A 22,029-nucleotide genomic window follows, 5' to 3' on the forward strand; every position below is an offset into this window, starting at 1 on the left:
CCCTGAAGGGATAGGGAAGGAGTGGTAACTGGAAACATAAAAAGACAAGGCTGCATGGAGAGTCCCCCTTACAGCAGCAGAGACCTGCAGGTGAGGGATCCAGCCAGCCTGCAGTAACCGGAAGGAACAGGAGCTGCAGGAATAAATAACCCAATTTCTCTTTTCTCTTCTCCTTTAGTCTCCTGATCATATTTTCCATTGACTAGAGGGCAAGAAAGCCCACTGATATACTCTATACAAGTTAGGCACCAGGGATAGAGAGGCAAGTCTAGAGAGGTGGATAGAGGGCCAAGTACAGAATAGTGAAGGGGCATGGGTCAGCTGGCATATTGGCGTGTGACCTTGTTTCTGCCTTTAGTTTGTTGGAGATGGGAGCAATAATTGAGCATAGGGAAAAAGGGTCAGTATACTGGCACAGAGACTGGCACTGATACACTCTCAGAGCAGACCAGGGGCTGTTGCAGACTGAGGAAGGGCTGTGGGTAGGAGAAGGCAGGTGAACCCACCCAGGTCCAAAACAGACCAACTGATAAAAAGCAGAGTCCACATTAATGAATAGATTCTGCCTTTTGGAGGAGGTGAGGTTGGAGTTGAGGAGCTGGAGGGTCTGTCTGCAGTTCTGGGTGGTCTTAAACATACAGGTTGCCTGAGTTCAAATTCTAACTCTTCTAGCTGTGCAACTTTTGGAGAGTTACTTAAACTCTCTGTTCCTCAGTTTCTTCATTTGTAAAATGGAAATCATGCTATTACCAGCCTGATGGGGTAGTGCTGCTGATTAAATGAGTTAAAACATTCAAAGCACTTAGAATAATGTCTAGTACATATTAAAAACTCACTAAATCTTAGCTGCTTTTATTGTTATTATTATCAGAAAGAGTACTGAATGAAGAATCTTCAAACTTCTATACCAGTATTCACTCTGCCATGACTTGCTTCATGACCTTGGGCAAGTTACTTTCCCTCTTTGGCTTTGTTTCCTCCTCTCTAAGGTTAAGAGGTGGGATCTGACACATTTTGGCTAGAAAATTCTACATTCTGCAAGTCCCAAGTCCATTACAGATTTTGCAAAAGCCCCCAAAGGCAAAGTGTGTTTCCAGGGCCTCTCTGGCTTCTGCCAAAGAGAGCTCCGGTTTCTTCTGTTAGCATCGGCTGGAGGAGTTCCCAGTAAGGGGACCAGTAAGGCTCCTCCCTGCAGGTGTCTCAGGGGCTGTGCTAATCTCTTTTTGATGGCCTCCATCTGCAGTGGATCCCCTGGAAGCACCGGCTGCCAGCAGGAGGGGCAAGCCCTTTGCTGCTGGTCCTTGGAGAAATCACTCATCTCTGATGGTCTCTCCCTTGGGGCCCGAAGCCTGAGAGTTGGGAGAGGAGGTCCCCTGAGCTGGCTCGGGGAGGTGCAGATAGGCTTGGAGGCCGTTACACCAACTCTGGCTGGGAAAGATGGCCTGATTCCATGTAAGGCTCTGAAATCCCATCCTGGGATTTTCAACTGCCAATATGATCTCAAGCGGCTTAAACTCAGGAAATACGCCTTCCAATTCTTTTTTCCTGCTTCCTCATTGCGTTTCTTCTATTCTCTTCTCTTGATAAAATGTGAGCCCCTCAGCACAGCCCATGCATTTTGGCTCCTAGCTGCCTCTAGGCTCTCCTTGTTGCCATTGAAGTCCTTTGTTTTTGGGCTCCAGTTACCCTGGGGTCTCAGTTCCTTGGTTATACCAAGCGTTTTGTATTTCTGGAACTTAGCACATGCCTGGAACACCTCTCCTTTCTATTTCCGTTAGCTAATTCCTGCTCACCCTTTAGATCTCCAGGAGGTCATTTCCTCCTCAGAGGCTTCCCTGACACCCGAGGTTACAAATGATGATAGGTATTGAGCATGTTGCCTATGACCTGCTTCTCTACGAGACTCTGAGGGCAGGGGCTGTTTCTGTCCTAATCAAGCTGGATTCCTCAAGCCTAGGACAGTGCCTGATGCTCAGTATCCATAATTAATGGAAACATCTCCATCCATTACTCTTTCTTTCTCTTTCTTGTCTTTCTTCTTTTCTTTCAAAAATGTAAATTTGCTGATGTTGCTCACCCATTTAAGATTGTCTGACTTTCTCATCCTTCCTGGATAAAGGTTTTATTGACAAGGGTCATGAGGATGTGCCTCTTGCTCTTTTCCCAGCCCTGTCCCCATAAACACTCCACTCCACCCATGCCCACTTGCATAGTTTCCAAGGGTATTGTGCCATTTCTCCTCTCCAGCCTTTTGCACAGGCTGTTCACTCAGCCTTGCCTATCCTTCCTGACCATCTTTACCTAATTAACTCTTGTTCTTTTAGATCAGAGCTCATGAGTCCCTTTCCCCAGAAAATCTGTCCTTAACCTTCCAGATGGGTCCGTTGTCTCTTCTCTCCCCCATGGTTCCCTGTGACTGTTTTCCTCATTTTTCTGGTCATGCTGGCTAGGACTTGTTTATTGTTTCTTGTATTTCTCACTAGACTAAGAAGGACTTTAAAGGACTATCCCTTTTATTTCTGAATTCAGGACACCTAATATAGTGCCTTGCACATAGTAGGTACTCAGCAAAGGTTTACTGAATAATGAGTTTCAGTAACGATTTAGTTAACCAGATCATGCCCAGCTTTGTATTGTGATAACATCACTTACTACCAGGATAGACCTCACTGGGTAAAGGTACATAACAGTCATGTCTTACTGATGAAGCTTCAGTTTTGAAGTACTAGGTGCTTAGGGGAAATGGCTTGATCCTCACACCTGGGAGGATGAGTCATATTGGTTTAAGTCATCCATGGTGGTGTCAAACTCTGTCAGTTTTGGGACTGGGTATGGACATATCAACAGATCATATGGTCCATGGGACCTGAGAAGAAACTCGCTATGGGGCTTCTGGGAAAGAATTTCTTTGCTGATAGGAGAGATTCACAGGGGAAAAAATATCCTCCTTTTTGGGTAATATGTTCTCAAGTTACCCCTGCTGCACTGTCTTTTGACAAGGAGGAGAGACCTCAACAACACGCAGGGAATGGCATAGGACAGGGATGGTAAGCACCTGAGCCTTTGATGATATCTCCTACCCATGAGTTAACCAAAAGTAGAATTTTCTCTTATTTCTGGACTTCTTGCTATGTGAATTAATAAACCCTCTATTGTTTAAGCTATTTTAAATGAAGTCTTCTGCTACTTTTAGCTAGAATCATTTAAAATGATTTTCTGCCAATGTGTTCTTGGACAAGTCATTTATTCTTGCTAAGCTTGAATTTCTTTACCTGTAAAAAAGAGATGCCAGTCTTTCTGCACATCTGTGCATCAGTGATCTTGTAAAAGAAGTGAATTTGCTTGGAATGAGGGCAGCACTAGACAAATGGAAGAAGGGATTAGCATTAGCCCCTGCTAGGGGACTTGGAATACAATGATTGGAGCTGACTCTCGTTCTTTCTCTCCCTATTTCTTTCACCAGATAATAGGTTTAAACACCAAAAAGTATAGAAACATATAAGAATAAAAGATCCTCATCCTCCCCTTTCTCCAATGTGCTAATTCATACTGCCCACCAGCACTTCAGCAAGTAGCCACTATTGCTCATTCCTTGTTTTTCTGCCCAGAGATGTTTTATATACATATAAATGCACAGTACAAGATGTGGTTTGACTGTGTCCCCACCCAAATCTCATCTTGAACTGTGGCTCTCACAGTTCCTACGCATTATGGGAGGGACCCAGTGGGAGATAATTGAATCATGGGGGGTGGTTTCCCTCATACTGTTCTCATGGTAGTGAATAAGTCTCATGAGATCTGATGGTTTTAAAAGGGGTTTACCTTTTTGCTTGGCTTTCCTTCTTTCTTGTCTGCCGCCATGTAAGATGTGACTTTCACCTTCTGCCATGATTGTGAGGGCTTCTCCAGCTACGTGGAACTGTGAGTCCATTAAACCTCTTTTTCTTTATAAATTACCCAGACTCAAGTATGTCTTTATCAGCAGTGTGAAACAGACTAATACAGTACACAAACATAGAGTACTATTCTCTCAACTGATTTTTTTTAACTTAAAGAGCACAGTATACCACTGTACTAGTCCAGTTTACTTTTTCATTTTAGCAGTGTATCTTGAGATTTTTCCATAACGGCACATAATGAACTCGTTTTCTTTTATAGTGTCCTAACATTCCATTATAGGGATGCATTAATTTATTTTCTCAGTTCCTCATTGATTATCCTTTAGGTTGTTCCAAGGTATTATCATTGTAAACAGTGTAGTGATGAATAACATAATAAGTCTGGTTTAACTGTAGAAAAAATTTTTAGGAGTGGAATTGTTGGGACAAAGGATATATGCGTTTATAGCGTTTAAAAAGGTGGCTGCTTGCATCTTAATTACTAAAGGAGGTCTGAGGGAAAGAGACTGCAGACTCACTCTTTCACCCAGCCCCATGCCATACCTGCTCCAGATATTATCCTGGGCCAGTCTGACCTTTCTTCACTCCACAAATATTTATTGTGGACATTAGAAGAATAGTCATGTAGGTTGGCTCTTTCCTGAATGAATGAGCTAGACTAGAGCCTGGAGATGACTTGATAGATGATGACTGGGAGACCAGAGAGGTCGAGTGCTGCAGGGCTGCACAACAGAGCTGAAACAAAGACCTAGGGCTTTGTGATTCCCAGTCCAGGATTCTTGCTTTTGTGCTGGCACTCATCTCTCCACTGCAGTGCTAGTCTGGAAGCAACCTCAGGGAGATTTCACCATAATTAAGTTCACATCTTGAGTATCATTCTGCATGGACTCCATGGGCTTTTTACACATTCTAGTCCTGTCATATGCAATCACTCATCATTCATTCATTCATCCATTCATTCAGGGTTCACAGAAAGGAAACATCAGGGTACATCTCCAGAGGTGTTTGTGGAGGTGCTATGTGCAGGGCAGTCCTGCTCTGCCTTGCAGTGGCTGGTCCTCACCAGGAGCAGGAGGTCATTCTAATCTGTCCCACTTCAAGAGGATAAAGACAAACTGGATATCCGGGGGAGGGAACTAGAGTGGGGAGGGGACTTGAAAACAGGTCCCATAAAGGTGACTGGGGGAAGTAGAGCAGTTGTCTTGAAGAGGAGGTTTGGGGAGCCTGAGCTAGAGAGGGCAGAGGGTTCTGTGCTGGTCCTGAGAAGAGGGAGAGAGAGACTCCTGGGAGCTGTTGAGAGGGAGTAAGAGTGGACACTAACATCGGAGAGGTCCAACCCTGGGCTGGGCAGCTCTGAGGGGTAAGTGTGTCATTCCTGCTGAAGACCCTTCAGTGGAAGGGTCTTCCACTCCCTTAACTATTAGAATGAAAGTCAAACTCTTTACCATGGCCTGGGAGAGCCCACATGCTCTGGCCTCCTGCCCCCGACACCTCCCCTTTCGCCTCGTCTTAGGCTACTGGGCCTTCCTTCTTTAGCTCCCTGATCACACTTACCTGCTTCAGTGCCCTTGCACATGCTGCTTCCTTTAGAATGAGACCAAGGAGTTACATTCCTTAACGGGATTACATGAACTAATAATACCAATGATAACAGTAACAGCAAATACATTTAGAGCACTTCCCCCACTCCAGGGATTTTAAGCACTTCATATGTTTACTCATGTGGTGTGCACAAAAGCCCTATGAATTGGGTGTTGTGCTTGTTCTCATTTTATAGATGGGAATCCAGCAGACTGGGTTGCTCAGGAAGCCAACTCTGAGATGGACATGGGCATGCAGTCTGTTTAAGAGGGAGTGCTCTTGGGACCAACACCAGTGGGAAGAGGGAAGAGGCAGGAGGGGCCCAGGGAGATTTTGAGCTGTAATATGGTCTCAGCCAAGACCTCAGCTGGCCCCATGTGGTGCTCTGGAACTTGGATGGTCCTTCAGTTGATCCAAGTGGGGTAAGGGGATTAGGCTTTGCACTCCTATGTTGATCAGACATCGGATGTGAACATGAACTTGGGTGAGTCAGTTTTCTTGACCCAAGCGGACTTCCCAGAAAGGGCTGACAGCTGTGGGCCATCTGCCACAGCACTTCCAGACACTGAGGGCAATAAGTTCTTCATTCTGGAAGGGGTACCCGGTGACACATCACAGCAGCCACCACAGGAACCCAGGCATAGAAAGGCCAAGTAACTGCCCTAAAGTCCTGCAGCTTTAAGTGGGGAGGGAGGTATCAGGGTTGGAACTCAGGTTATATTGCCTCCTAGGGAATTTTTGTATGCATTTAGAATAGCGTCTGACAATAAGTGCTCAATAAATGTTAGCTGCTCTTATTATTGTTGTTATTATTTCATAGGTGGGAAAACTAGACAGTGGTGAAGTTAAATCGTGTTCCCAAGGTCACACAGCTGCTAGGGACTAGAGGTGGGGTTTTAACCCCATTTCATTAGCTAGAAAATTAATGTAAGTCCCATTAAAGCAAGGACTTCTTTATCAATAGGGCCTAGCATGCCTGGCACATTGTAGGTGTGCGGTAAAAATTTGTGGAGTTAATTATTTGCTTATTTAATTAAAATATTTATGGAGCTTTGAGTCTGACTCCCCAGGCCTTCGTTCCCTCCCCCAGCAGATCTGAGTGTTTTACGGCTGACATTGGAGACTATCTGGTCTAAACACTGTCATTTTATGGATGAGCAAACTGAGGCTCAGAAGAGACTCACCTGAGGTTCCAGGGCCTCTCAGTGGCTGGTCAGGACTCCTACCCAGGTCTCTGGACTTTGTGGCCTTGTGTTCTTTCGACTGTGTGTCAACGTGTACTGCAGCCGCCTGGAGATCAAATGCGAAGGCGGACTCCGAAGGTCCTGGTTGGATCCTGAGTTTCTGCATTTCCAATGAGCTCCCAGCTGGTTCCGATGCGATGATGCTGGTCCATGGGCCACCTTTTGAGAAGCGAGGGAGTCAGCGGTCACAAACATTTGAGAGCAAGACATCCCCAAGAGCCAAAGCAGGTTGGTGCTGCAATTTGGTGTTGAATGGCCGGGGCCTGTTCCTCTTCCTGCCACACGTAATCCAGGTGCTGTCAACAGGCAGCAGGAACACCTGGTTATGGGCTCACAAATTCACTCAGGTGCCCGACTGTTCCCTACTGAGCCTCTCCAGTAAATCAGTCATCTGTCAGAACTGGCTTAGACCGCCCGGTGTGCCAGAGCTGCAGCAGCTGGGCCTGGTGGGTTCCCAGGAGGGGCGCCTGCAACATTGGCTGCACAGGCAAGTTGCGACTCTGACTCTGCTCAGGTGGGCCAGAGGCAGGCCCCGGCTTGAGGCCAGGATCTGCTACTTACTCACCTGGAGGACTTGGGTCAGCCACCTAGAGCACCTCTCTGAGCCTCAGTCTCCTCACTTGTAAAATGGGATCATAGTACTTGCCTCCTCATAGGTAGTTGTGAGGCTTCGATGACGTAATGCATGTAAAGTCCTCAGCAGGCACTTAGTAAATGCTTGATGAATATTTGTTTTTCTTATGTTTATTTTTATGGGAGCTAGGTCTTCCAGAGAAATTCTTGGCAATAGGAAGGAAGGAGTGGAGGATTACTCAGCTTCCTATACATGGGGCTAGTAGGCATGAGTCAGGCTGGGGTCTGTGTGGGAGGGATTCCCACATCTTAACATCCACTTGTGTGTTCAGGCAGAAATCTGAGCATCAGCCCGGCCTCTGCCCTTACCCTCACCCCCACATCCAGTCAGTCAGCAGTTCCTTTCCTTTCTAACTTCTGAGTATCTTTCGGTATCCTCTGAGTATCTCTTATTTCCTGTGGCCTAAGTAAATGGACCATGATGTACCGGTATTTTGTTTAACTTTCCCAGGCCCCTGCAAGACTTGTGAGAGAGAGGCCTTATTATGTTCACTTTACAGATGGAAATATCTAGGCTCACAGTGGTCAAGCGGCTTCCCCTGTTAGTCAGTGACCAAATCCGATGAAACCCAGGTCTGCTGGGTAATGGAGACTGTGCTTCAGATGCTACACATTAGTCCTAGCTAAGCAATCTTTGCAATGTGTTTTGCTTTGCCTTTTAATGCATTTATCACTTGATCTTTCCTGTGCCAGATGCCGCTCTTTGCACAGTCATTGAACCACTTTCCTAACCGCTCATCTCCACATTCCAAAGCCTCCAGCATCTCTGGTTGGGGGACAAGGTTTGGCTGCCTGCCCAGGGTCTCCTGAGTCAAGCATGTCTTCGGATCAAAAGTGACACAGATTTGTCCTGAAGTCCTGAATTTCCTCGGAGAAATAATAGATGATGAGCCTTTCACCATAAATGACCGCTGAGCTCTTTGAAATCCTTTTCACACTTCCCCACTCCTCCCTTCACTGTCACTGGTCCAAGCCACCATCATCTCTTGGATTTCTTTCTAGGCTTCTTGAATTGACTTTTTCACTTTTTCAATCCCTGCTTCATAGCACAACTAGACCTTGTTTTATAAATGCAAATCAGATTTCTTTTTCTTTTTTTTTTTTTTTTTGAGATGGAGCCTTGTTCTGTCACTCAGGCTGGTATGCAGTGACACAATCTCGGCTCACTGCAACCTCTGCCTCCTGGGTTCAAGTGATTCTCCTGCCTCAGCCCCCTGAGTAGCTGGGATTACAGTTGTGTGCCACCACGCCTGGCTAATTTTTGTATTTTTAGTAGAGAAAGGTTTTCACCATGTTGACCAGGCTGGTCTCGAACTCCTGACCTCAGGTTATCTGCCCACTTCGGCCTCCCAAAATGCTGGGATCATAGGCGTGAGCCGCTGCGCCCAGCTGCAAATCAGATTCTTACACGCCCGCATAAAACCCTGCAAAGACTCTCTTTTATCCTTGGAATAAAGTCTGGAGTCCTCACCTTGACCTACAAGGGCCTTTACAATCTGGTTCCCACCTACCCTCACCTCTCCAGCCTTTTCACGTCCATTTGTCCTGTCATTGCAGGCACATTAACTGTCTGTTTCCTACCAGGCCTCTGCCTGGATGGCTGTTCATCCTGTAAGTCCCCTCAGGGAAGTCATCTCTGACCCCACACAGCTGGGCTTTGAGCCTATGTTCTGTCCCTCCCAGAAGCCCCTGCCCCTCTTGTTATAATGGGCCTCATGCTTTTGCAATTGGCACATTGACTAGGTTGGTCTTGGTGAGATATAAGCATGAAACAATTTTATTTTTCCTTGAATCATTACCTTCACATGTGCTCAATGGAATACACCTTTACGGCAGATCTGAGCATTTTCTGGCCAGTTAGTCCTTTAAAACCACAATCTCATTTCCAATTTGGGATTTATCTTTCTCCCTGGTCCAGGCAGGTTTTGGCATCTGGATCTTTCAGGGTCATGAAAGCCATGGGTGGAATAGGGCATAAACATCTATTATGTGCTAAGTACTATATTTTAAACAAATGAAGGGCATGGGGCTTTGGAATTAATCCCAGTTTGGGGATTAGGATTAGTTATTTCTCAGGATCTTGGGCAAGTTATTTGCCTTCTCTCAGCCTCAATTTCTTTATCTCTAATGTGGGGTTAATAATCTCTACCTGGCACTTTGGGCTGAAGAGTAAATATAAAATGAGATGATAACTACAAACTTCTTAGCATAGCACTGACTGGTCCTCCACAGATGCCAATTCCTCTTCCTTATCTGTGACCATGGGGATGGTGATCCACTCACCCCATAGGGCTGTGCTCACAACTGCATGGGAAAACATGGAAATGAGGGCTTACTAATTGTCATTTTATTTTTTCAGGATTCCTGTTATGGTGTCTTCTAATGCCTCTAACTTTGCATTGTGCAAATCAAACTCTCTAAAAAATATAGGCCAAATGGATTGAGGAGGGAGAAACCCCCCCCTCCTCTGTTGGGTCACACAGCTAGCCTGTGTGAGGAGGGGTCTTGCTCAAGTTGAGCTGGCTATCCCTGCCTTCCTCATACCCCCTCATCATACCCTGCTAGGAATGTGAACTCACTGAGCAAGCTGTCCCTGGCTAGCCACAGAGCCTGCACCTTGCAGGGTGTGTGTCTGATGCCCCAGCAGCTTTTGAAAGTGCCTCATCTGGGGAGTGAGTACCTCTCCAGGTCTGGGAGCAGGGAATTAACTGTTCGAGGCTTTTAGGTCCATGAGCAGGTGGTACAGAAGTAGGTGGTTGGGACAGGTGCCAAAAACGATTGGAAGAATGTGGAGAAAGCATTTCGTTGAGGAAGCAGAAACGTGTGCACATGTGCACATGAGTGCGTGCATGTGTGCATGTGTGTTTGTGTAGGTGTGGGGTACTGGCGGTAGCTGACACACCTCAGTTCCAATTTCCCTTCAATCAAATTCCACTCAGCACCCTCTCCCTAAGTCCCCGCTTTGTGCTGGTCTCTGTACTGGGCGATGGAGGCAGATACATGAGATAAGACTGCATCCCTGAACTCAGGGAGCTCAGAGTCTCACCCAGGACAGAGATACTCCCAGTTTAAATTTTGAATAATGTAATGTGTATTTTGCTAGGACGTGAAAGAGTGGTGGGAGCAATTTTTCTCTTGCCTGAATTAGATGTCAAAGATGCCATAGGCTTTTAGAGCTTGAAGGAAATTTAACAGGTCTTAGGCCACCCATATATTGTGTGAGTGGGAAAATAGAGACCCAGAGAGGGGAAGGAAGCTGCCCGAAGTCACACTGTCATTTGTTGGTAGGAACACGGGCACAGTGCACTTTGCAGATTCCTCTCTCCTTTTGCCAGCCAGTCTTTACTTCTCCTTCCACTTAAATGACATTGTGTTAGAGAAGTCCTTCTTGGTTATCCCCTCGCCCCTAGCTAGGGCAAGGCCTCACTTGTAAACTCACTTGCCCTTTAAGCTTCCTGTTGGATAATACTCATTACATCTGTAATTACTCATTTAACCTTCTTCTGTCTCCAATTAGATTGTGAGTCCCAGGAGGGTAGGAGCCACGTCTGTCTTGTTCACTGCTCTATCTCCAGCACAGTAGGTGCTCAATAAATATTTGTTGAGGGATTAAATGCTTCATGCCCCTGACGTCTGTCCTCTGAGTGCGTTGGGGTTTTCACCTGGCTCTTTTTTTCTGAGCATTACTAAAAACGGTTGCATGGGAAGTGAGGAACAAGGAAATAGGAAATTATGTGTTCAGAGTCCCCTCTGTGCCTGCCACTGGGTGGGTAACATTTCCATGTGTATTAGTCGGTTTTCATACTTCTATAAAGAACTGCCGGAGACTGGGTAATTTATAAAGGAAAGAGGTTCAATTGACTCACAGTTCAGCATGGCTGGGGAGGCCTCAGGAAACTTACAATCGTGGCGGAAGGCAAAGGGGAAGCAAGTCACCTTCTTCACAAGGAGAAATGCTGAGTTAAGGTGGAAGAGCCCCTTATAAAACCATCAGGTCTTGTGAGAACTCACTATCATGAGAACAGCATGGGGGAAACTGCCCCCATAGTTCAATTACCTCCACCTGGTCTCTCCCTTGACACATGAGGACTATGGGGGTTACATTTCAAGATGAGATTTGGGTGGGGACAGAAATCCTAACCATATCATCAGTTGATCTCACTGGATCCTCTAGAAGCCTGAGTGCCTTGCAGGGCTGGAGAAAGGAACAGAGTCAGGAAATGGGCAATGGGGTGACAATGACACTCAGAGGCAGCCAGAGCCTTTCCAGGTGAGCTAGTCATTCAAAGTTCAGTGGGCCTTATGTCATCAAAACCAAGGTGGGGAGGGCGTGGCTGGGTGTTGTTGGTGATGGCTCAAGCACAGGCACATCTCGTCAGTCCTGTTTGCTGGCTGTTCTGCTGCATGCCAAGTCTTGGTTAAACCAGTCGAGGGGGCAGCGGCTGTTGCCCGTGGCCTCTAACAATTCCCTGCTGGATATTCATTTGCTGTCCGGTATACCCAACCTTCCTGGAAGCTGAGTGGTGTCTTATTCCTCCCTTTTTAGCTGTGTGATCTCTGGGCTTCAAATGCCTCATCTGTAAAATGTGAAATAAAAGAGTACTCAGCTAATAGGCATTCTGTGAGGATTTAATGTCTTGAAACAAGCCAAATGCTTAGATAATGATATTAATACCTAATAAGGCCCCATTCTCTCTCTAACATCTAGAACCAGTGTCTGGCATTGAATAGGTAATGGTATGAGTTTGCTAGGGCTGCTGTAATCAAGTCCTGTAGACTGGGTGGCTTAAACATTAGAAATTTATTTCTGCCCAGTTCCGGAGGCTAGAAGTCCAAGATCAAGACGTTAGCAAGGTTGGTTCCTTCTGAGGCCTTTCTCCTTGGCTTGTAGGTGGCTAATCTTCTCCCTGTGTCTTCACATTGTCTGTATGTGTATGTGTCCTAATTCTCCCTTTCTTATAAGGTCATTGGTTGTATTGGATTAGGGTTCATGCTGATGACTTTATTTTAATTTAATTACCTCTATAAAGACTCTGTCTCCAAAACTTGAGGCTATTTAGGCATGCATTCTCTGTTGCAACTGCACACCTCTGCTGTTGTAGTGCAAAAGCAGCCATCAACAGCATGTCAATGAATGAACATTGCTGTGTTACAATAAAACTTTATTTATAAAACAGGCCATGGGCCAGTTTGCTCACCCCTGGCCCTCTGGGCCTCAGTTTCCTCATCCACAAACGGAGATAATAATAATTCTCTCCCTGAATTGTTGTCCCGAGTATATATGATAGTCAACAGTCCTTAGCTACATTTTACTTAGCTCTTAATTTATGCCAGGCCCTGTGATATTTTTATAACATTATAAAGGAAACACTCTTGTACAAGAGTCCTGGATTAGGAATCAGGAGATTTGAGTCTATGATGGTACGTTTCTCACTATTTATGTAGACAGGGGTAAGTGATTTCCCTTCTGAACTGGGTATCTTCATCTGTAAGGCAGGGACCATAGTGACTAGCTCAAAGGCAATAAGTGGGAACATGCCAGGGCAACACAAACCCACTCTTTTTTTTTTTTTTTTTTTTAAGATGGAGGCTTGCTCTGTAGCCAGGCTGGAGTGCAGTGGTGTGATCTCGGCTCACTGCAACCTCTGCCTCCTGGGTTCAAGTAATTCTTGTGTCTCAGCCTCCTTAGTAGCTGGGATTACAGGCATGCACCACCACAACTAGCTAAGTTTTGTATTTTTAGAAGAGATGGGGTTTCACCATGTTGGCCAGGATGGTTTCGATCTCCTGACCTCAGGTTATCTGCCCACCTTGGCCTCCCAAAGTGCTGGAATTACAGGCGTGAGCCACTGCGCCTGGCTACAAGCCCACTCTTACTGGTCCCTATAACCCACAAGGAAGAGAAAGGAAGCCACCCTATCGCTTGATGTTAGGTAAGTGTGGGAAGGCTTTTATTCAACCTGCTAGATGGTTCCTGGATGATTAAGTTGCCTCCAATTGCCCCTTTTATCTGATTCCCTGAACACTCTTCTTGACCTCCTTCTCTACTTAGGCTCTCACGAAAGCATGACTGCTGTGGAACTCAGACTCTCCCAGAGATTAGAAAGGAAACTTGCATAGGAAGTGCTTTAACTGGCCAAGGCAGAGGCATTTTTTTTTTTTTTTTTTTTTTCAGAGCTCTCCAAACTAGAGAGTCCAAGGCTCCGAGGAGAAGTTTTCTTTTGGTGGGGCTGAGGTGGGGCTTGGATGGGGTTAGGTGGCCATGCAGAGGTTTTGCACAGCAATGCTTCTCACAGTGCTGGCTGTGAGACAGGAGATAGACCTGCCTGGTCTGGTTTTAAGCAGATACCCTTTTCAGAGCTGTAATTTTTCCAGTGCCTCGCAGAACTTAAACATTTGCTGAAATAGGTTTAAACCCGATTCTTTCTTCTCTTTCTCTGTGCATGCATGTGTGTGCATGTATGTGTGTGTGTCTGTGTGTGTGGGCATGTGCACACAAAGTCATGGAGGCCGTTGAAAGGCTTCCTACTTTCTTAGCTTGCTTAGAGGACATGAAGTGGGGAAGCGAACATACTTGCTGTCTCTCCAGCACTTTCTTTTTTTTTTTTTTTTTGGCTCTCGCCCCCCCCCCCCCCCCCCCCCCCCCCCCCCCCCCCCCCCCCCCCCCCCCCCCCCCCCCCCCCCCCCCCCCCCCCCCCCCCCACTTTCTATGTGGTGCTCTGCTAGGTGGTTTGTACACATGATTTCTTTTAATAATGAGATAGACATTACCTTTCACAATTTAAAGATGAGCAAACGAGTCTCAGAGAGGCTAAGCTCCCTCCCAAGGCCACATAGCTAGGAATGGGGGGAAGGAGGACAAAACCCTGATGGACCTGGGTGTGAGAGTGCATCGAGAAGGTCTCCTTGATGGGAAACCTCACACCATCCTTCCTACTGCTCAGCTCTGAGCCCCTGGTTAGGCTTAGGCTCTCTGGAGGTGAAAGATAGAGCAGCAGTTACCTTTTGCCTCAGGTATTTATATACCTCCACTCACTCCTGCATGGCGTATGTCCTTCCCATTGGGACTCCAGCTGCACAGAAATGCTTCCTGCTGGGTCTGGCTTTGGGTTCAGAAAGTCTCTCTTATACCCTCCCTCTGCATGTGGCCATTTCAATGGTGATACAGCAGCTCTCACTTATTGAGCTGCTACTCTATGCAGGCGCTGGGCTAAGTGATTTTCATATTTTAATTCTTATCTAACCTTATGAATTAAGTAGGACTTGATATTTGCACGTTACAGATCAGAAAACTTAGAGAGTTTAAATAATGCACCACACAGCTAGTAGGTTACAGAGCTGCGTAGTGCCTCTAGGTCTGTCCAAGTTTAAAGTCCATGCTCTGAACCTCTCTGCTTCATTGTCCTACTTATCACATGGTATGACATGTTTCCATTTATGGGTCTGAGTCTCCTCTAGAATGAGACTCCCTGAGAGCGGGGCCCTAGGTGGTGGAGAGATGCTGGATTTAGAGCCAGAAAGAACTGCTTGGGACCACGATTTTGACATTTAATGACTATGTGTCCTTGGCACTTTATCTTTCCAAAGCTCTGTTTTTTTTTTTTTAGATTTTTGAAGTTGGGGTAATCATGTCCTGTATAGTGATATGATTATGGTAATACCATTCATGACAATATCAACATGCCCAGTACATGTGCCACCACTGTTGGATGATTGAACAAAGTCAAGCTCAGCCTACCTGCAAGGCCGACTCTGCTGATATCCTGGGTGCGCCCTCAAACTTGCAGTTCTGGGTTAGAGAGCGAGTATTTCTGCTTTCACTTCCTTACACCGACAAAAGCTACTTGATAGGGATGCCTATCTGGTGCTGCAGGAGATGGCAAGAGGCCAAAATATTCTCCCCACACAAAGAAATCCAGCCTTATTAGGTTTCATATGACTCTCTAGCTTCCCGCTTCCCTTTCCTCTCCTTGACTAAAATAAACCTTGCGCATCAAAATCTTACTCCGCATCCCCTAAAGGGACAAGTGCCTTCTCTGGAACCCCTTGGAGTCTTCAAATGCAAAGGCTAACTCAGTCTCTAGGGAGACGGGCTATTTTGAATTTCTCAAGAAAGTAATTCAAGAAGTGTGCCCTCCCACTGCTCCCCACTCCCCAGTTTCTCACAGTTGCAAGGACAATTCTGTGTGACAATTGGGACTGAAACATCAGATAGAAACTCAGGCCAGGCTGGGAGGATGCTGTAAACCCAGCCTCCCACTCTGGCCTGAGTTTTGCTGCTCCCTGCCCATCCCAGCTCCACCCTGGCTTCAGGATACAGAATGGGGGCTAAGGAGACACGCTTGGGATGGATAGGAGAGGTACGCTGGAAGGGGCATGGGTTTTGAATTGCGAGAATAAATAATTGGGCTTGAATCTCAGCGCTTTACTTTCTGACCATGTGACTTTGGGTTTATCCCCAAATTTCTCTGTGCCCCAGCTTCTTTGTATGTAAGCAGGGATAGTGTTGACTAATTTGCAGACAGGTGTTACATGGCATGTTATCTGAATATTATCCTGCTTGGAGTCTGACACTGAAAAATCAGTACTATTTATCAAACACCTATTATCATAGATGGGTCTAGCTGAGTCCGACAGAGCCTGAGAACATAATCAGGGCTGCTGAGCCACTGGCTCCTGGTTCCTGATGTGTTTGTGGGGTAAGGGAGCTGCTGGGGAGGTTTTATTCATGGGAGACCGAGATGAGGGAGGAAGAGAGCGTGGGAGGGAGAAGTTGATCAAAACCACTAAAGATGCTAAAGATGTGTTTTTTACAAAGTCCTTGGTGAAATTTGGGTTCTAAGTATGGCTTTTTTGGAGCTCAGCCGACCAGGTAAAATACAGCTTTGAGGGTGAAGGCCCCTTCCCCAGTTATCCGTGGAATACGGAATGACCGGAGGGCTGCAGTGAGGACTGAAGAGAGTTCGGTGAGTTTGGTGTGTGATGCTCAGGTTGCTGTGGGAGGGAAGCGCTGTTCTCACAATGGGGATGGCAGCCGGGGGGAACCCTCTTCGAGAAGCCTATAAGCTGAGGATATCACTGAGGGTAGCACAGAACCTAGTGTTTGTGAGATGTCTCAGAAAAACCAGGCGAGACTTTGAGGAAGGCCAAATTCCTTCATCAGCATGTGAGGGCTCTGAACCAGTAACATCTGAATTATTAATGTGACCTCATTTGTGCCGCCAGCCTGCTGGGGCCTGGCGATATTATTTTAGCTGAGGGTACCAGCGGATGTAGTAGTATTGGTCTTGATTCTGGAAATTTTGGGGGTGGGGAATGGCATCTGGATCAGCTGCAATGGGCTTGGGGCAAACCAGCATCTGGCAGTGGAGTGAGCTTCCAGGAGGAACTTGGGCACACTTTGCTAGTGGTTCAGGCTCGGGTGGAAAGGAGGGAGCAGGGGAAGGAAGACAGCCCCCAGGCCCTCTGGGAGCAGGAGTGAGAGTCAGGGGCTCCAGCTGATGGGCTGGGCTATGGACGGTAGCTAACAATCGGTGAGAAGCATGATAGCATGGCTAGAAGCACTGCGGCCTACTGGTTAATTGCTTGGGTTGGAACCACACTACCAAGGTTCAAAGCACAAGGAACGACTCTATAGTTCCCGACTCTGTCACCCTAGCTTGGCTGGCCACTTAGAAGCATGCTAAGTAGGCTTAGCATGTCAACTTTTATGATGTATCTCACCTATTATTTTGTGTGCTGATGGTCATACATTCAAGGTGGGTGGAGTCTGATCCTATAGTTGGGCCTTCAGTGAATGTGATAGGCAAAAGAGGGTGAAGAAACCAGGCTGCAGATAACAAAGTCTGGTCTTCCAAAAGCCTCCTGGCAAGCAAACAACAACAACAACAACAACAACAGACATTACAAATATTTTTGAGAAGGGGATATATTCATATTGGAAACATTTAACCAGTATAGAAAGGTATAGAGTGAAAACGACATTTCCATCTGACCCTAGAACCTTATCTAGTCCTTCTTCTCAGGAGATTAGTTTCCTGAAATAGTCCATGCATATACAAGTGTATGTGAGTGTGTATGTGTATAATATACATACTATCATGCACCTCAAATTAATTCTGTTTATTATTTATTAAGTTCTTATGATTTCCCAAGAACAAGGCTAGTACCTTCACATATGCTATCTCATTTAGTCCTATAACAACCTTGTGTGGTATCTGTTACTTTGACCATTATGCAAGTCAAAGGAGATGGAGGCTTGGTGACAGGAGCCACATAATTTGCCCATGGCCACAGAACTTATGACCACAGGAGCTTGGAATCAAATCAGGTCTGACTGGCTTTAAAGGGGGTACACTCCCCACTACTTCAGGATGCCTCTTAAATGCTTATTGGGAAAATGCTTTCTGTGAATTTTCTAATTTGACCTCAGAAGGTCTATTGTGGCCTCTCGATGCTGAAAGGTATGGTTAGAGACTGGAGAGACAGTCTGGGACAGAGTGAATTTATTGGGGGCTCTTGGCTCCTTCATGTGTCCATGGACCATGTATCCACAGCTGTGCATTTATTATCGTCTGCTGCAGAAGCTGTGCTGGCTCCCATGGAACGTGGCTGGACTTGTTTGTAGGTCCAGCCTGCCTAAGCTGAGTGTGTGTGTTTGTGTGTGTGTGTGTGTGTGTGTGTAAGTGTATGTTGGACATTTGGCTTAGGCCTGAGAAGCAGCCTGTTGTAGGTTTGCCATCAGTAAAGACCAAAGGGGACAGTGGAATGAACTTTTAACTGCTTGTTCAGACTTTGCCCAACCTCCTTTCCTTTTTGATTTTACCAGTTTTTATAAAAACTCAAAGAAGAGCCTGTCCCAGTGAAAGGAGTCACCTCTCATTTTGTAAAGCTCTAAAACATGACAATATTACTGACTTTGCTCTGTTATTGTGAGGACCGGAGACAATAGTACATGTTTGTGCTTCTCCAACTCAGAGTAGTTGTAACTTTGATTCCACAGTTAAACACTTGTCAACCTCCAGAGAAGGCACAGGATGGCTAATGATGTTCTAAACTATGAATGCACAGTGAATTCGAAGATATAATTGATTTTATTAATTCAAAGAGCGCATGAGCACATTATGGAGGAAATATATCACAGTGGTTAAGGAAACAGCTTCTGGAGCCAGACTGTCTAGGTCCAAATTCTGGCTCTGATACTTGCTGGCTTGACACTTTATCTTTCAGGTAAGTTACTTGAACTTCAGGTAAGTTACTTAAGCTCTTTGCACCTCAATTTTCTCACCTGCAGAATGGATGTAATAATAGCACCAGTTTCATAGGCATGCTATAAAGATTGAAGAATTAATACATGTAAAAAGCTTAGAATAGCATCTGTTTTAGGTACTCAACAAAGGTTAGCAAGTACTACTATATGGAACAAAGTACAAAAATCGCATTCACTTAAAAGATAAAACAGAACACTGCAACAAATTTTTATACTTGCTGCAGTCTGCCCTGGGCTGTATTTTTGCAATAGACTGAATTTGGACGTTCATTCTATGCAGCAAGGGACACTTTTCTGGAAAATTTGGCACATAGTTAGTATAAAATACATTACAGCTGTCATCATTGACATTGTTAGTATCATGCAAAGGAGTATAATGTCTGTGAAATTTGAGATGCTGTTTATTTATTTTAATGAATCAGCATTGTTAGCTGAGGGAAACTTTCAGCTTCTCCTGGAACAGGGTCTTTAGAGGTTATTTGTAAAGCCTAGGAAAAAATCAGACCTAGATCTTTTTAAGGTTTGGAAGTTAAAAATGAGGTCTGACTGTTCTCCCTGTTGATTGCCTGCTTATTCACCAGGTAGCTGTGAATGACTTCTGGTGATTTCTAAAAGTCAAATCCACTCTAAGAGGACAAAGATCAGACACTATGAAAGAGCTCCTAAAAATTTGCTGTGTAATAAATATATGAAAATAATTTAACCCATTTAAAACCTCCTGAATGTAAATTAGAACAATTGGACCATATATATATATTTAAATTAGCCAACATTGAGAAACTGATAAAACTCAGTGCTGACAAAGGGATGGTGAGATGGGCATTGACATAGGGCTAAGTTATATCTGATCTCATAAAGTGAAAATTGTATATAACCAACATCACCCTTGTACTGACCATTAAGCATAGCATGTGTGATTTGTGTTTTATAATTCTCCATATTATTTGGTTTTAAAAACTTTTTATTTTGAAAATTTCCATCACATAAAGAAGTATTTTATTTTATTTTTTTTTGACGGGGTCTCACCCCAGGCTGGAGTGATCAGTGGTGACCATAGCTCATTGCAGCCTCTGACTCCTGGGCTCAAGCGATCCTCTTGCCTCAGCCTCCTAAGTAGCTGGGACCACAGGCCCCTGCCACTACACTTGGCTAATTTTTATTTTTATTTTTTGTAGAGATAAGATATTGCTATGTTGTCGAGGCTGGTCTGGAATTCCTGGGCTCAAATGATCCTCCCACCTCATCCTCCTAAAGTGCTGGGATTACAAGCAAGAGCCACCACGCCCAGCTGAGAAATAAATTGTGTATGATAAAATTCTTTTGTGGCCTTCATTCAATTTCTACAACTATCAGCATTTTGCCACACTTGGTTCATCCATCAACTAGCCTCCCCAGCTTTTATTTTCTTGTAATATTTTAAAGCAAATTGTAGCCATCATGTCATTATGCCCTAAATATTCAAGTCTACTTTTAAAAACGTGAAGGGTTTTAACCTAAGCACAGTATCATTATCACATTGAATAAAATTAATAATTTATTGATGTCATCTAATACCAAGTTTCCTTTATTGCCTAAAAAGTGTCTTTTTAAAATTGGTCTGTTGGAATGAGGATTCCAACAAGGCCCACAATGTTCACACTAATTCTTATACATAACATATAGTTGAGAAGCTCTAACCCCAATTAGGAGAAAAAAGGAAATGACAATTCTAATTGCAGCCAATCATAATGGCTTAATGGAGGTAATGTTTTGAAAACTATTAATGTGCTTTTCTATTTGCTTCCTTCCTTTCTTGACCTTTGCTCTAGGTGTCTTGAGGCATCCATCGTCCTGGAAGAAGACTATGATTTATAACAGAAGGAATGAAAAAAGAAAGAACAAGTTAATATTTCTCTTTTGGCATGTCAAATAGAATTATTCAGCAAGAAAATAACCTTGCAAGCCAGGCGTTGTCTTGAAAAACCATTTCTAAATTTCTTTAATCCTTCCCTTTGGCTTCTCAACAATGCAGCCTGATTGAACCAATTTATGGAGTTCTCCCCAAGTGTGGAGAAAATACCCACATCCTTTATTAGGGTCTCTCTAAGAAACTGAAGTATGGAGGGCATGATGCAGGGGAAATCTGTCATTTTGGGGCCCTTCGTGATAGAGAGAAAGAGATAGAGAGAAAGGAGGAAGAAGAAGCTGAGATAATCAGTTTAGATCATGTATTCTCCCAGCTTTGGCCCAGAAAGTAGGGAGGCCTATTGGATAAGTGGGGATATCACCAAGGGCAGAGGAGGCTTTTGTCCTTCTCCCTGCTTGAGACTCTGCAGAATAGACTGTCATCCTGGGGTGTGACCACATCCACATGGCAGTGTGGTATGACCTGGTAGAGGGAGGCCTTGACACTTAGTTTTCCTGAGCCATTCTTATTTCCATGAGGCACAGATGCACCCAGAAAATGGTGGGAGTTTGGCTGGGAAATATTACCAATGGGAGTCACCATGGTCGGGCAAGGTCGTCTGTAGCAAGGGCTGCCCAGTGGACCACCTGGGCCAGGCCAATTGGAGTCACAGCAAATAGGAAGGAGTCTAGACCCAGTAGATGAGTCCAAAGACCTGCAGAGAGCGAGAGCTAGCAAGGCAGTCCCCTGGGCTCTGATCTGCTGAGGAAAGCCTAGGCTATAAGTTACTCTTGTACAGGCACAGACTTCAGCTGTGAATCCCAGTAGGGTAAGATGCACGCAGGTGGATCAGGGACTTCCACCTAACCCTGCCTAGAAGAGTAAGAGGAATCTGACCTTTTGCCTGCTGAGAAGGTGTTCAAGCTCCACCTTTCCCTCTTCATTTGCAGATGTCATCTTGGAGGGGAGCTAGAAGACTGATGTGTTTGAGAAACTAGGCCTTTATTTCCCCTTAGAGGGGACCATTCTTTGAAGGGACCATTTAAATTATTGTGCAATACGAAGGTTCAAATCTTATTAGATATTAACACAATGAGGTTGTCCTTTTGAATGGCTTTTGGCTATTTCCAAAAATCAAATCCATTAGAAGACAAAGATTAGACATACTGAAATGCTTCTAAAAATATTTTAACTGGTGAATATATGAGAAAATAATTAACCTCATTAATTATCCACTCAAACATAAACTAAAACAACTATTCTATACTTCCTTCTTTGAAATTCATAAACATTGGAAAAAAATACAGAAAACCTACTAGTTAGTAGGAAAAAGGTTATAGACAGAACAAAGGGGCCACATGCTCTTGGTCAATCTGAGTTTTGATGGAAGTTAAATGGTGCTGCCCTGGCATAACACTAACATTTATTAAGTACTTTGTCTGTGCCTGGTGCTGTTTTAAGAAATTTAGGTGCATTATTTCACTAAACCATGTCAACAGCCTTATGAAATATATGCTA

The sequence above is a fragment of the Nomascus leucogenys genome, chromosome 5 (assembly GCF_006542625.1).
Source record: "Nomascus leucogenys isolate Asia chromosome 5, Asia_NLE_v1, whole genome shotgun sequence".
Classification (NCBI taxonomy): Eukaryota; Metazoa; Chordata; class Mammalia; order Primates; family Hylobatidae; genus Nomascus; species Nomascus leucogenys.